Below are 17,169 nucleotides of genomic sequence, written 5' to 3' on the forward strand. Positions count from 1 at the left end.
TCACACCGGTGAATGAATGATGAATGATAGGTGATGGTCGGAGGGGCCGTAGGCGCAAATTGGCAGCCACGCTTCTGTCAGTCTACCCCAGGGCAGCTGTGGCTATGAAAGTAACTTACCACCACCAGGTGTGAATGAATGATAGCTTCCCACTTCTCAGTGAAGCGCTTTGAGTGTCTAGAAAAGCGCTATATAAATCTAAGTCATCATTATTACTGTGATGTTTAATGATAAAACGATCTTAGGAGCAATGTTTCGGAGACCGTACCAGGGGGAAGGTCTCCCACAACAAACAGGACCTAGGTGAGGGACCAGACAAAGAGCAGCTCAAAGACTATTATGAAAGGACATAATAAAGGATTGATGTTTCCATCGCCCAGACACGGGTCACCGTGGTCCTCTTCTGGAGCCAATTAATACACCGAAAATGGCCATCGAGCACACATGACATTTATTAGTTTGATTCCTTTTTGTTGAATACCTTTCAATATATGTCATAATACATATCCACAATCTGGACCTTTTGTTTTGTTTTGTATTTTTAGCTTTTCGATGGGCAGATGGTACGAATTACGTTGTGCAACACTTTAGCATATTGTATTCATTTACTAATCCATGTGATTTTTGCAGTGACGTGCGTCACAGTCAGATTTACAAACATATGAACCCTAGAGACCATCTTATTCACCATTTGATTGGCAGCAGTTAATGGGTTATGTTTAAAAGCTCATACCAGCATTTTTCCCTGCTTGGCACTCAGCATCAAGGGTTGGAATCGGGGGTTAAATCACCAAAAATGCTGCCCACTGCTCCCCTCACCTCCCAGGGGGTGAGCAAGGGGATGGGTCAAATGCGGAGTACAAATTTCACCACACCTAGTGTGTGTGACAATCATTGGTACTTTAACTAAACTTTAACTTTACACATACAAACTGTAGCACACAAAAAAGCACATTTAATTAAAAAAAAAACGTTATAATGGTCTTACCTTTACTTATAAATGAAGTCCATGCGCAGCTCCTTTTGAACAAAAGCATTGATAACTTGTTTATAGAAGTCTTCCTTATCGTTCTTCAGTTTTGAAAGTCTCTCTGTCTCGATGGCGATCTTCCTTTAATTATTACCTCCTGCTTCGATTGAAAGTCCAGTTTAGAAAACTGTTTTATTTTAGATATGTAATCCTCCATGTTAAAAGTCCAGTCGAGAGGAAAAAATAAACGATCGCTGCTAACTGTTGCTGCTTGTTGTCACTTATTCTGCAGCCGAGTAGTCGCAAGAATGATCGCTGGGATCACTAGCGCCCTTTACCACCAGGAGGCGGAATTACTGCGAGCCTCACCCAGTCCGTCTTTTGCAGCCGTTTTATGATTACTCAGCACAATAAATACGTTACACACATACAGTTGTTGACAAAATACACTGTACATTATATACCTCAGCTAACTAAACTATGGAAATGTATAATATAATTCAATATAGCAATACGGTCTCTTTGCACAACAGGCCAGCAGTTAGCCGAGTCATTGCGCAATCCATGGCGAGGCTCAACTGGCTGGTGACTCACCGCAAGTCTCTTCTCAGTATTTGAACAACAAATGTGAAAATTCAGCGATTTTGAATACAAATAATCTAAAACTAGTGAAGTTAAATGGAAAATAACTTTATAGTATAATCACTGGATACATATAACAATTCAATTAATTGTTTTTCTTTTTACATTTTTTTTCTTTCCATGATGGCACGGGAAGCCCCGCCTCACCTGCCTCCCCTGACTGCACGTCACTGGTTTTTTGCATCACTTACTCCGTGTGAATAAAGTGAAAGCACTTTCAGGGGTAAGTGGTGTCCCAATACTTTTGGTCACTATCTGAACTGTTTTATTAATAACAAAGGTTATGTTTACACTTATATGAACAGAGCTGCAATATTTGTGTAGGAGCATTCAAATTGGTGTTTGTTTTGTATGGTAACGGTTTGACCCTGGAACAGATTTTTTCTAAGTCCATGGTTTCTCATGGGAAACATTGTTTAGCAATCAGATCAACCAGCGTTCAGGATGGTTTGTTTTCGGTTTCTGGTTTGCAGTGCCTTTCGAGTGCAGATGCAAACAGCAAGAATAATGTGCTTCATTAAAAATGTATGGAGCATACAGGATATTTGCATACGTGGATAAAAATGCATTACAGCAGAGTGGAAGTAGTAGCCGTGTTGCCATTTGCATGACTGCCAATCAATTATTCGCCCTTACTTCTGGTAGAAAACGTTTCTGTGTGGACTCAGCTGACCTACAAATTTCAGAAAAAGTTTTTTAAAGAAAAGGAAGTTGAACTGCTCTCTGGCAGCCATCATCTCCCAGTGAAACTATGCAAAGCAGACAGAACACAAGCTGCAGTGAATATTAAAGATGGGCTGTATGTACTGTATAATGTTATGTTATATACAGAGTACTGTCTTTTGGATTTATGAAGGTAGAGTACAACCTTCAAGATATTGCCAGTATCAGTTGTTTCGTTATGGCGATTATTATACTAAAATCCGGACATCGATGTCATTGTATTTTCATTAATTTGTTTTTTTCTAAATTGTATATGTAGTTATTTTTATAAAGCCGATCTTTAATTTTTAGGGATAGTTTTACTCAATATAACACATTTTCACCATGGTTATTGCACAAACATTTAAAAAAATCAACATTATGTTTTATTTTATTATGATAAAATTAAACTTAATTTTGGTGTTTTATATTATTTTCATTTATGTATGTAATCTATTTATTACATGATATTATATAATAAATGTATTTAGTTTATTACAGTATATTATGTAGGCCTATATATCATACTGTATTTATTATATTATAAAATATATGTATTTAATTTTAATTTTATTATGAATGATTAATGTAGTAAAGACTTACAAAGTCAGCACGTGTTATAGTTTTCTGTATTTCATTCATGTATATGTTGTGTCATAATATAATACTATATAATATATGTATTTATTTATTTTCAATGTATTATGTATATATTCATTATAATATACAATACATGAAATGTATTAGTTTTTTATACTGTAGTATATTTATTATGCTATATCACTTCAAATTATTTTTTATTAGTAGCAGTATTTGTATTAGTATTATTATCATTAATATTATCATCATTATTATTATCATATGTATTTATTTTTTTTTTAAAGTTGTTCTATTATGTGTGATTATTGTCGTAAACCTTACCAAGGGCCCTATTCCCCTTTTTGCACCTGTATATATGTTTTTATGCGCTTAAAGTTACGCACGTTACTTATATCCGTTTTCTCCATCCAAGAGTGTAAGTCGAAAATTACTAATGATGGTTTTGAACATACTTGCCAACCCTCCCGGATTTTCCGGGAGACTCCCGAAAACCTCCTGGGACAAATTTTCTCCCGAAAATCTCCCGAAATTCAGGCGGACCTGAGTGACGTGTCGACAGCTTGTTTTCACGTCCGCTTTCCCACAATATAAACAGTGTGCCTGCCCAATCACGTTATAACTGTAGAATGATCGAGGGCAAGTTCTTGGTTTCTTATGTGGGTTTATTGTTAGGCAGTTTCATTAACGTCCTCCCAGCGCGGAAACAACACACAACAACAGCAGTTACGTTTTTGTCTACCGTAAAGCAGTTCGTCTGCCGTAAACAGCAATGTTGTGACACTCTTAAACAGGACAATAGTGCCATCTACTGTACATGCATATGTGACAATAACACCTAGGGCTTTTAGAGAGTGCATTGCACAACTGCGCACACAACAAGGAGACGAAGAGAGAGTGTTCAGCATGGTTAGAAAAATTGTGACAGAGAATAGAACAAGGATGGACAATTCAACCCTTAACTCAACAATGAGTAGATGAGTGTTATGTGTGTGTATACGTGTAAATAAATGAACACTGAAATTCAAGTATTTCTTTTATTTATATATATATATATATATATATATATATATATATATATATATATATATATATATATATATATATATATATATATATGTATATATAATTAAAAAAAAATAAAAAAAATATATATATATATATATATATATATATATATATATATATATGAAATACTTGACTTGGTGAATTCTAGCTGTAAATATACTCCTCCCCTCTTAACCACGCCCCCAACCACGCCCCCCGACCCCACCCCCACCCCCACCTCCCGAAATCGGAGGTCTCAAGGTTGGCAAGTATGCTTTTGGATCATGGAGTTTTACCATCACTTGTGAACGCCATTGAAATCCATTATAACACTTTGAAATTAAAAACGCCATATCCATCTAGGCCTCACGAGAACAGCCTCTTCTTCCAAGCTGGATGTGAGTATTAATCCTTTCATTCATCCATTTTCTACCGCTTGTAATCCGTAGATGAAAATTGTTTTCATTTTTATTCTAACCACCCTGATGTTGTTTAATGATATTTGATGTTCAGAGTTCCGTTTGGCCAAATGTTGCCTTGCAATTTATGCTGTGGTTGTGCTCTCCTTCATTTCCATTAACGCAGGGACACAGCCGGTAACAATGTGCGTTTTGATTTTTGATAGTTCATTTAGAGTAGCAGTATGGTCCTTTTGTCCTCATCTCAATGGATGCTTCCAGTTGTCTCCAAATGAAGCAATCAGAATAGATTTGATAGCTCTCCGGAGGTTTCTTCAGTCGTTTTATTATGTGTGGTGTACACTGCATCCACATTTCAAGTGCAATACAACGCTTCGCCCTCCAGGGGTGCTGGACATTTTGCAGCCTCAGAGGGCATAGGGGCGAGATCACCAAAGTCGATGGGAGAATACGTGCAAGCCGAGATTCGACGGAGAACGCGCACATTTCAGAGTTGCTGCACCCAGACTGTGGATCTTAGGTTATGGTATGTAGTGACAGATTTATGTAGAGTGACATAATGCCATGCGGCCAAAATCCGCAAAATTGCGCAGCTTTTTCTACTGAAGCGCAATATGGCCCTAGTCAATACTTGATTTAATTTTTTGTAATACTTGTATTCATGTATATATTGTATTTATTTTTGTACTCTCTCATATTTACATATGTACACATTTGTTTATCACATTATACTATAAACTACATGTTTTTGTAATGTTATTTTGTACATAATGTATTTATTATAATATACTATAAATTACTTCTTTTTTTTTTACTCCATTATGTATGTATTGTATTTATTGTACTAAACAATATGCATTATACTTATTTAGTGTTTATTTTACTATGCATGATTATTGTGCCAAAGCCTAAGGAAATCAATTGTAGATTAGGGTTGTACGGTATGCTCCTCTCTGAGCTGCCACCTTAACGTGGTAGAGGAGTTTGCGTGTCCCAATGATCCTAGGAGCTATGTTGTCCGGGGGCTTTATGCCCCCTGGTAGGGTCTCCCAAGGCAAACTGGTCCTAGGTGAGGGATCAGACAAAGAGCAGCTCGAAGATCTCTATGAGGAACACTGACAAGGAACCCAGATTTCCCTCGCCCGGACGCGGGTCACCGGGGCCCCCCTCTGGAGCCAGGCCCGGAGGTGGGGCACGATGGCGAGCGCCTGGTGGCCGGGCCTGCCCCCATGGGGCCCGGCCGGGCACAGCCCGAAGAGGCAACGTGGGTCCCCCCTCCAATGGGCTCACCACCCATAGCAGGGGTCATAGAGGTCGGGTGCAATGTGAGCTGGGCGGCAGCCGAAGGCAGGGCACTTGGCGGTCCGATCCTCGGCTACAGAAGCTAGCTCTTGGGACGTGGAACGTCACCTCGCTGGGGGGGAAGGAGCCTGAGCTAGTGCGCGAGGTGGAGAAGTTCCGGCTAGATATAGTCGGACTCACTTCGACGCACAGCAAGGGCTCTGGAACCAGTTCTCTCGAGAGGGGCTGGACTCTCTTCCACTCTGGCGTTGCCGGCAGTGAGAGGCGACGGGCTGGGGTGGCAATTCTTGTTTCCCCCCGGCTCAGAGCCTGCACATTGGAGTTCAACCCGGTGGACGAGAGGGTAGCTTCCCTCCGCTTTCGGGTGGGGGAACGGGTCCTGACTGTGGTTTGCGCTTATGCGCCAAACCACAGCTCAGAGTACCCACCCTTTTTGGATTCACTCGAGGGAGTACTTGAGAGTGCGCCCCCGGGTGATTCCCTCGTTCTACTGGGAGACTTCAATGCTCATGTTGGCAGCGACAGTGAAACCTGGAGAGGCGTGATTGGGAAGAATGGCCGCCCGGATCTGAATCCGAGTGGTGTTTTGTTATTGGACTTTTGTGCTCGTCACAGATTGTCAATAACAAACACCATGTTCAAACATAAGGGTGTCCATATGTGCACTTGGCACCAGGACACCCTAGGCCGCAGTTCCATGATCGACTTTGTAGTTGTGTCATCGGATTTGCGGCCTCATGTTTTGGACACTCGGGTGAAGAGAGGGGCGGAGCTTTCTACCGATCACCACCTGGTGGTGAGTTGGCTGCGATGGTGGGGGAGGATGCCGGACAGACCTGGCAGGCCCAAACGCATTGTGAGGGTTTGCTGGGAACGTCTGGCAGAGTCTCCTGTCAGAGAGAGTTTCAATTCCCACCTCCGGAAGAACTTTGAACATGTCACGAGGGAGGTGCTGAACATTGAGTCCGAATGGACCATGTTCCGCGCCTCTATTGTCGAGGCGGCTGATTGGAGCTGTGGCCGCAAGGTAGTTGGTGCTTGTCGTGGCGGTAATCCTAGAACCCGTTGGTGGACACCGGCGGTGAGGGATGCCGTCAAGCTGAAGAAGGAGTCCTATCGGGTTCTTTTGGCTCATAGGACTCCTGAGGCAGCGGACAAGTACCGACAGGCCAAGCGGTGTGCGGCTTCAGCGGTCGCAGAGGCAAAAACTCATACATGGGAGGAGTTCGGTGAGGCCATGGAAAACGACTTCCGGACGGCTTCGAAGCAATTCTGGTCCACCATCCGCCGCCTCAGGAAGGGGAAGCAGTGCACTATCAACACCGTGTATGGTGAGGATGGTGTTCTGCTGACCTCGACTGCGGATGTTGTGGATCGGTGGAGAGAATACTTCGAAGACCTCCTCAATCCCACCAACACGTCTTCCTATGAGGAAGCAGTGCCTGGGGAGTCTGTGGTGGGCTCTCCTATTTCTGGGGCTGAGGTTGCTGAGGTAGTTAAAAAGCTCCTCGGTGGCAAGGCCCCGGGGGTAGATGAGATCCGCCCGGAGTTCCTTAAGGCTCTGGATGCTGTGGGGCTGTCTTGGTTGACAAGACTCTGCAGCATCGCGTGGACATCGGGGGCGGTACCTCTGGATTGGCAGACCGGGGTGGTGGTTCCTCTCTTTAAGAAGGGGAACCGGAGGGTGTGTTCTAACTATCGTGGGATCACACTCCTCAGCCTTCCCGGTAAGGTCTATTCAGGTGTACTGGAGAGGAGGCTACGCCGGATAGTCGAACCTCGGATTCAGGAGGAACAGTGTGGTTTTCGTCCTGGTCGTGGAACTGTGGACCAGCTCTATACTCTCGGCAGGGTCCTTGAGGGAGCATGGGAGTTTGCCCAACCAGTCTACATGTGTTTTGTGGACTTGGAGAAGGCATTCGACCGTGTCCCTCGGGAAGTCCTGTGGGGAGTGCTCAGAGAGTACGGGGTATCGGACTGTCTGATTGTGGCAGTCCGCTCCCTGTATGATCAGTGCCAGAGCTTGGTCCGCATTGCCGGTAGTAAGTCGGACACGTTTCCAGTGAGGGTTGGACTCCGCCAAGGCTGCCCTTTGTCACCGATTCTGTTCATAACTTTTATGGACATAATTTCTAGGCGCAGTCAAGGCGTTGAGGGGATCTGGTTTGGTGGCTGCAGGATTAGGTCTCTGCTTTTTGCAGATGATGTGGTCCTGATGGCTTCATCTGGCCAGGATCTTCAGCTCTCACTGGATCAGTTCGCAGCTGAGTGTGAAGCGACTGGGATGAGAATCAGCACCTCCAAGTCTGAGTCCATGGTTCTCGCCCGGAAAAGGGTGGAGTGCCATCTCCGGGTTGGGGAGGAGATTTTGCCCCAAGTGGAGGAGTTCAAGTACCTCGGAGTCTTGTTCACGAGTGGGGGAAGAGTGGATCGTGAGATCGACAGGCGGATCGGTGCGGCGTCTTCAGTAATGCGGACGCTGTATCGATCCGTTGTGGTGAAGAAGGAGCTGAGCCGGAAGGCAAAGCTCTCAATTTACCGGTCGATCTACGTTCCCATCCTCACCTATGGTCATGAGCTTTGGGTTATGACCGAAAGGACAAGATCACGGGTACAAGCGGCCGAAATGAGTTTCCTCCGCCGGGTGGCGGGGCTCTCCCTTAGAGATAGGGTGAGAAGCTCTGCCATCCGGGAGGAGCTCAAAGTAAAGCCGCTGCTCCTCCACATCGAGAGGAGCCAGATGAGGTGGTTCGGGCATCTGGTCAGGATGCCACCCGAACGCCTCCCTAGGGAGGTGTTTAGGGCACGTCCCACCGGTAGGAGGCCGCGGGGAAGACCCAGGACACGTTGGGAAGACTATGTCTCCCGGCTGGCCTGGGAACGCCTCGGGGTCCCACAGGAAGAGCTGGACGAAGTGGCTGGGGAGAGGGAAGTCTGGGCTTCCCTGCTTAAGCTGCTGCCCCCGCGACCCGACCTCGGATAAGCGGAAGAAGATGGATGGATGGATGGATGGTATGCCATCACGGTACTAATGAATCAACAACGGTACTATACTCTGTTTGAAAAGTACCGGTTCCCTTTTTTTTTTTACGAGCATGCACCTGGGGATAGGTTGGTTGGCAACACTAAATTGGCCCTAGTGTGTGAATGTGAGTGTGAATGTTGTCTGTCTATCTGTGTTGGCCCTGTGATGAGGTGGCAACTTGTCCAGGGTGTACCCCACCTTCCGCCCGAATGCAGCTGGGGTTGGCTCCAGCACCCCCCGCGACCCCAAAAGGGACAAGCGGTAGGAAATGGATGGATGGATGGATGGACGGGCATGAGAGGGCATCGTCACGTCATGAAATTGCTGGGTTTACAAGCAGACGAGCATGTTCGGCAGCGCACACTCACAGAGTACAAGGTGTGTAGACAGAAAAGGGAAAACGGACACATTTTGGCTTAAAAACTAAAAATAAAGGTGAAGTTATAACACTGAAACGCCCTCAGGAAGAGGTGCTTTACGACATGGCTAGCTAGCTGGCAGCTAACATCCATACGCAGTCAGCAGTGTTCAAGCTATTTCTAAACAGCGAGAAATAAAGTACCGTATTTTCCGCACTATAAGGCGCACCTAAAAACCTCAAATTTTGTCAAAAGCTGACAGTGCGCCTTATTATCCGGTGCGCCTTATATATGGACCAATATTGAGCCTCCAACAGGTAAAAGTTTCAATCAAACAATCAATCGCAACTACGGTAAGCAGCCGCCGACTTCATTTCCCCCCGTCTTCATTTTCCCCCGTAGAAGAAGAAGAAGCGCGCGGTGCATGCTGGGATATATGACTGCGCGAGGCGTGCCGTTTCATTTCCATTTGTTTGTTTATGTAAAGACCCCAAAATGGCTCCTATTAAGAGACACGCTTACGACGCAGAGTTTAAACTTAAGACGATCAGTCACGCAGTAGAACACGGGAATAGAGCAGCAGCAAGAGAATTTAACATAAACAAATCAATGGTGTTTGGCCCTGCGATGAGGTGGCGACTTGTCCAGGGTGTACCCCGCCTTCCGCCCGATTGTAGCTGAGATAGGCTCCAGCGCCCCCCGCGACCCCAAAGGGAATAAGCGGTAGAAAATGGATGGATGGAAATCAATGGTGTTTAATTCGGACACTGAAGAAGAAGAATTCGAGGGATTCACGGATGAGGAATAACTTCATAAAGTGAGCTTTACATGTTTATTTTGTGTGTTGTGTTGTGTGACATTAACGTTTGAGCAACGTTGAGTTATTGATATATTGTTATTGCTCTGCACTATTTGGAGTGTTACTATATTGTGATTGCACTAACATTTGATTTACCGTAACAGTATCAGACTATTTTTTTACCTGTTTATTGAATCAGGGAAAACTTCCCCTCCATTATGTGATATAAATGTTGCACTACATGTTATACCTTGCTGTTGTTAAAAGATAAACAAAACACCACGTCACTGACTTTACCTCGGGGAAAATAATAAAACAGCTGTTTATTCATTTTGGGAGTGAACATATTTGTCAGAACGCTGGTTTGTAATCTATTAATAAAGTTTGACTGACCTATCTGTGTCATGACTAGAACTATGGCGTGATTTGTTCTCCCTTGGTGCAAATGATTTGGACCATACGTGGCGTGAAGGGGAGTACATGATTTATTTTTAACACTCAAAAAAAGAAACAAACAAAAGGCGCTCACAGTGGAGGTACAAAACTTGGCTATAAACACAAAACTTGCACAAAGGCAGAAACTATAAACAATGAAACAAAAACACAAACTGTGGCATTAATAAACAAAAACTTACTTGGCATGGACTATGAAGAAAGCAGCGTGAACTGAGCATGAAGTAGAGTGTCAGGTGTGTGTCAGGGGTATGAATGTGGGATGTCGCCAGAACGACAAACTGAAAACAATGAACTTAAATACTATAGACATGATTAGTGAAAGCAGGTGCGTGACTCAAAACGTGAAACAGGTGCGTGACGTGACAGGTGAAAACTAATGGTTGCTATGGTGACAAAACAAAACAAAAGTGCACAAAAAGTCCAAAAACAAAACCGAACATGACTAAAACAAAACATGATCACACAGACATGAAAATCTGACTTTTTTGTTGACATTCCCTTTAGCGCAGCTTCATCTAATGGATGCATAACGTAACCCCAGCCTCTACTGTAGCGTCTATTCTATGCGCCTTATAATGCGGTGCGCCTTATATATGAACAAAGTTTTAAAGTATGCCATTCATTGAAGGTGCGCCTTATAATCCGATGTGCCTTATAGTGCGGAAAATACGGTAAGTTTCTTACAAGTATCATCCCTGCAGGACAAGGAATAGCTAAACATGTTTCACTACACACCGTAGGAAGATACAATAGCTCACCGGCGTCACCGCTAACAAAAGATAACGGTCCTGAATGTAAACAAATGCCATGGGTGGATCTACACCTGACATCCACTGTAATGATTCCAAGTACAATAGCGTATCTAGTCGATACTACTATGATTACATCGATATTTTTTATGGTCACAAAATCTTTATTCCTTTTTGTAAAATTCTTATTATGTTTATAAACTCAGTAAATATGTCCCTGGACACATGAGGACTTTGAATATGACCAATGTATGATCCTGTAACTACTTGGTATCGGATTGATACCTACATTTGTGGTATCATCCAAATCTAATGTAAAGTATCCAAACCACAGAAAATGTTGTGATTATTACAATTTAACAGAAGTGTAGATAGAACATGTCGAAATGGAAAATAACCATATTTTAACAATAAATGAACAAGTGGATTAATAATCTATTTTTACAGCTTGTCCCTCATAATTTTGACAAAATAATAGAATGAGAAATGACACAATATTTTACTGTGTCTGTCAGCAGACAAATTTGGAGCCTTTGGTTGCTTACTTACTACTAAAAGACAAGTTGTCTAGTATGTTCACTATTTTATTTAAGGACAAACTTGCAATAAGAAACATATGTTTAATGTACTGTAAGATTGTTTGTTAAAATAAAGCCAATAATGCCATTTTTTGTGGTTCCCTTTATTTAGAATAGTATCGAAAAGTATTGAAATACATTTTGGTACCGATACCGGTACCAGAATATTGGTATCGGGACAACCCTACAGTATTTATATAATTAATTTGAGGGTATTGTATAACCATGTATTGAAATTTCAGGAAACTCTATTTGATTTCAGAGTATACAAACATCTAATCATTTCAAGCATTTTCATCCTAAAATTACAGAAAATCAAAATGTTTTAATGTATTATATTTTGAGTGACTGTTGGAGTGAAATACAGTCAAATTCACACATGAAACCAAAGCATCAGAATGCTGAAGGCGCAAAAAGTGTGCATATTGTGCGTTGACGTCTCCCAGCTAGTGCAGGTGAGAAGCCATGCATGTGCAGATCATTTATCTCATGGCGTCTGCAGGAATTGCCAACGGTTGCACATAAAGACGGCCCTCCTCCGTGTAAGATGTGAGGTGTATGCTTAAGTCGCCATGGTTACTGCTCAAGGAAGAGAGAAGCAATTGATGTCAAATTAAAGTCACTCGCCCCGCAGATGTGCTAGTTTAACTGCGATGTGCTTTCAAACTGGGGTGAACTAATTAGTACAAGGAACCAGTAAAGGTGACACCTGGTTTGTTGGATTTATTCACCTTAAAAGCATGCAAGGTGGTAACCGCTGAACCTGGGGACAAAAAACACCAATTGCTTTAATACCACGTCAAAGTTGGAGCAGGTGTGCTGTATTTTCATGCAGCACACTAATCGCTTGCTGACTAACTAGCTTGGATTTGGAGTCGTTTTATGGAAATTGAAAAAAAAAATATTTCATATTTTTTGTGGTAAGTAGCAGTGATGGGCAGTAACAAGCTACATGTAGCGAAGCTACGTAGCCTAACTACATTTTCCAAGTAGCTTGGCGGTACATTAGCTATTTTTTTTTAACAAGTAGCTTTTCCTGTAGCTTAGCTACTTTTACACCCATGTAGCGAGGTAGCTTAAAATAAAACCTACAAGCTACAAAGAGAGAAAATGGACTGCGAATCCAGGCCAAAAACATATGGAGAAATTACAAGGACCTGGATGAATGAGAACATCCATACATACGGAGAAAATCCATGATGATTGGTTGGTGTTTGTATGATGAGTCACAATTGGCTAAAGTTAGGGCGAAACATTACGGACTGGCCAATCAGAGGCAAGATAAGGCGGGTCATCGAAATCAGGAAGCAAAATCATAACAGACAAGCTCTCATGTCACATGACGATGAGGGAGTCGGAGACAGAGGGACGCTTCAAGCTGAGGACTCAAAAATAATGGCAGACCATTTCTCTCCCGCAGAGCAGAATTTTCCTTTTGTAATGAAGACGACGTGCAGGAAATATTTGGACAAATGCATGTGTTTCGAGAAAACAATGCCATAAACCTTAGTTTTTAGTTGTTTACTCTGTAAATCAAAATCATAACTGCTCTCGTCATCTAAGACGTCAAACACACATTTAGGAACACACATTAAGGTGAGTTGAGTTCATGAAAAGTTGTACTGCACATAACCATCACCAACTGTTCCCAAACAACACACAGGTTTTTTTTGGTTTTTTTCGGGGACCCCTAGTTGTAGACTGTCCCCAGCCAAATGACAGTTAATAGTAATAGACCCTTATTGGGTCCATTTGTACACTTTCAGTTACATTAAAATTGATATTATACATGTGGGCCCATATATATAAATGCTGTTAAATGTAGCTTTGATGTAGCAAGCGACTATTGCCATGTAGCTTGTCGTGTAGCTTGCTACAATTCTCCAGGAATAGCTTCCCCTGTAGCTTAGCTACATTTAATCGAGAGTAACTTGTAGCTTAGCTTACTACATTATCCGAGTAGCTTGCCCATCACTGGTAAGTAGACCATACTTGCCAACCTTGAGACCTCCGATTTCGGGAGGTGGGGGTGGGGGCGTGGTTAAGAGGGGAGGAGTATATTGAGAGCTGGTCACCAAGTCAAGTATTTCATACATATTATATATATATATATATATATATATATATATATATATATATATATATATATATATATATATAGAGAGAGAGAGAGAGAGAGAGAGAGAGAGAGAGAGAGAGAGAGATATCTACATCCTGAAAATATGCAAACAAAACTGTGTTTAGATAATTGATACTTCAAACTTGCATAAATAAATATTAAGGAATATACCATAACTTGGCTTCTGAGAGTTTCAAATGAATAAAATGCTAAAGTTGTTGATAAACAAGCAATTATTTTAATAATTAAATATGGTCATTTTAAATGAATTATTATGATAATTTAAAATCAATTATTTGAAATATGTTTATTTTAATGTATAATTCTATGGCTGGATGTAATAAGGAGTCACGAAAAAATACAAATAAAAATACAATTAATTTTGATGTTTTTAGCAAAATATAGTAAAAATGTATTTAGTTTTTTTTTTTTTTTTAATTAATAAATATATTTATTTTTAGGTAAAATAAACATAATAATACAATTTATCTCTAGTCTGGATGATTTAGTTCTTGTCACCCTGTTGTCCTCCCGTCATGAAAAAAGGCTGTCCTCACTCAGGTCCGCATGGAGCTGGGAGATTTTCGGGAGAATATTTGTCCCGGGAGTTTTTTGGGAGAGGCGCTGAATTTCGGGAGTCTCCCGGAAAATTTGGGAGGATTGGCAAGTATGAAGTAGACATATTTTATGCTGGAGGAGTCCCCAGTGGTGACACCTACATTTCAATTTATGAGAATACCGCTTAAAACATTTTTTAGATTTACTTCAATTGTGGAATTTAAAATATCTGTATGATCAAATTTATACATAGGTTGAAAGACATATATTTATTGTAGGTTTATTTTTTTAATTAAAAAACTGTGCTCAAAAAACATGTCCCTAGTTTTTATGTCACTTCTAAAACGCAAGAGTTTTAGAGGCGTGGCTGATTCTAAATTTAGGCCACACTCCTACATTTTTGACCAGGAAGAGACATTGCATTTGTTCCCATCATGGCTGCATGGTAAGTAACTCAGTCCTATAGTTTTTAAATAAATGTGTTTCAAAGTCTGAAAATCAGTGTCTATTGTCAAAAACTCTCACAATACAGGCCAAAGTGGACCAAATCTGATTTTTTTTTACAGCTGACTGTTTAAATTTTAAGTAGCATGTGATCTTTGTCAGAGCAGAGAAACCTGCGAAACAGGCTTGTAGGGATGAAATAGCCTCTGTGTTTTTTCTGACCTAACGTATATTCCGCTGTACCCCGGTATTGAGCACTGTATAACGGATAAACCACAGTAACCTTGACTATATATATATAGTGGTTGGCACAGTGGTTGAAAAACACTGGTCTAAGGAAGTTGGACATCTTGTCTTAACATACTGTTATGGCCGCCCTTCTCACACTATTGTGCCACTCATGGTGACCACCTTGTCATCATTAATGACTCACAGGGTACTTGGTAGAAGCCATCTAGACACAAGTGACGATGCACCTCTGAAAGTCAGAATGCAGTTAATGTGATGGATCTTCTTCACGTCTAGGTGAAACTAGGACTGAAAAACATGGCATGCTAAATGATATTGGACTTGTCATCTTTCAGGTTGTTGAATCAGGATGCAGTTGTTTTTGGGAGAGCAAGGACGGAGGTTTGTGATCAAAGTCATAGTCTACTCTGAGTCACTGAAGCATTGTTGGAAACAAAAAAGAAAACCCATTCTGAGAAGATTTGTCTGTTCTTTTCATACCAGTTTGTCAGAAATTGTCCTTTGTAAGTGTGTAGTCATAGTCAGGTCCTACTTACAAGCAGTGCTTTTAATGTTCTTAGCATATTCTGTTTTACCATTCTGTGCTCCAAACAATGTGATCTCCCAAATCCTAATGAGTATTTTTTAAAAGAAAACATTTCACTTCTTTTATTTTCCCTTAGAAAAAAAAAACAAACAGAAAAACTTTTAACATTTTTAAAAGTCACTTCTTTCTTTTCTCAAATGTTGCCCCATAATTTGCTTTTCCCAAATTGTTTACATTTTAATGCATTAAAAATATGTGTATGCATTTTTAATGAACCACAAGATAGCTAAAAAAACCCCCGATTATTCTATTCATCACTGTCTCTTTAGAGAAAGACACGTGAGGAATGGAATCATTGATATAAAAAATGGTACTGAATAACTTTAATGTGCACCAGGATGACCCTCCTATGCCCAGACCAAAATTATGCGTGAGACAACTGCTAATGTATTGAAACTTCAAATGAGTCTTCAATACCTTAATTAATGTGTGATGTGTAACGTAAAACAAATTGTATTAAATGTGTCCGAATAAACTTACACTAAGTCTTCATTCATCATATTTGAAAAGAAAAGTATTACAAACTATTAGAAATAACATCATAAGCAAAAAGTTCAGAAGATTTGAATGTGTACATGTGAATGTGTGTTACATGAATAGGATCTTATTCATATGCATATCCAATGTTATGCTATCTGATCAAAACATTGACATCCATCCATCCATTTTTCTACCGCTTGTCCCTTTTAATTAATAATTATTTAAAAAAGTCAAAATGCCAGATGCCAAAAAGCTGAGCTGTGTACTAAACATGACACCTACCGTATTTTCCGCACTATAAGGCGCACCTAAAAACCACAAATTTTCTCAAAAGCTGACAGTGCGCCTTATAACCCGGTGCGCTTTATATATGGATAAATATTAAGATTCATTTTCATAAAGTTTCGGTCTCGCAACTTCGGTAAACAGCCGCCATCTTTTTTCCCCGTAGAAGAAGCGCGCGGTGCATGCTGGGATATGTGACGTTTCATTTCCATTTGTGTGTTTATGTAAAGACCCCAAAATGGCTCCTATTAAGTGTGTTGTCTGTCTAATTATAAATAATGCAGACGAGGCGTGTTAACTGAGTTGTCAACGTTTACTCACAGCGTGCTCATAACCACATTCTAACTCCCAGCATACAACAACGCTTCTCAGGGCTACCGCGCATGCCCGTCACTATCGTTGCATGCTTGGTAGTGTAGTTGTTATATTTGCTAGCTCATAACATCACATTAAGAGACACGCTTACGCGCTTAATTCAATACTCGCCGTCATTCCGGGTGGATTGACAAAAGACCTCCAGCCGCTAGATATTGGTGTCAACAGGGCATTCGAAGCTAGACTGCTAACTGCGTGGGAACAGTGGATGACAGAAGGCGAACACACGTGACGTTCACCAAGACAGGGAGGCAGGGAGACAGCGCCAGACGACATTTTGGATCCCACATTCGCCCAACTTTTCAATTCGGACAACGAAGGAGAATAATTCGAGGGATTTATGAATGAAGAATAACTTCAGAAAGTGAGCGTTATGTTTATTTTGTGTGTTGTGACATTAACGTTCGAGCAACATTATGTTGCTATTG

Source organism: Nerophis lumbriciformis, linkage group LG09, assembly GCF_033978685.3.
Source record: "Nerophis lumbriciformis linkage group LG09, RoL_Nlum_v2.1, whole genome shotgun sequence".
Taxonomy (NCBI): domain Eukaryota; kingdom Metazoa; phylum Chordata; class Actinopteri; order Syngnathiformes; family Syngnathidae; genus Nerophis; species Nerophis lumbriciformis.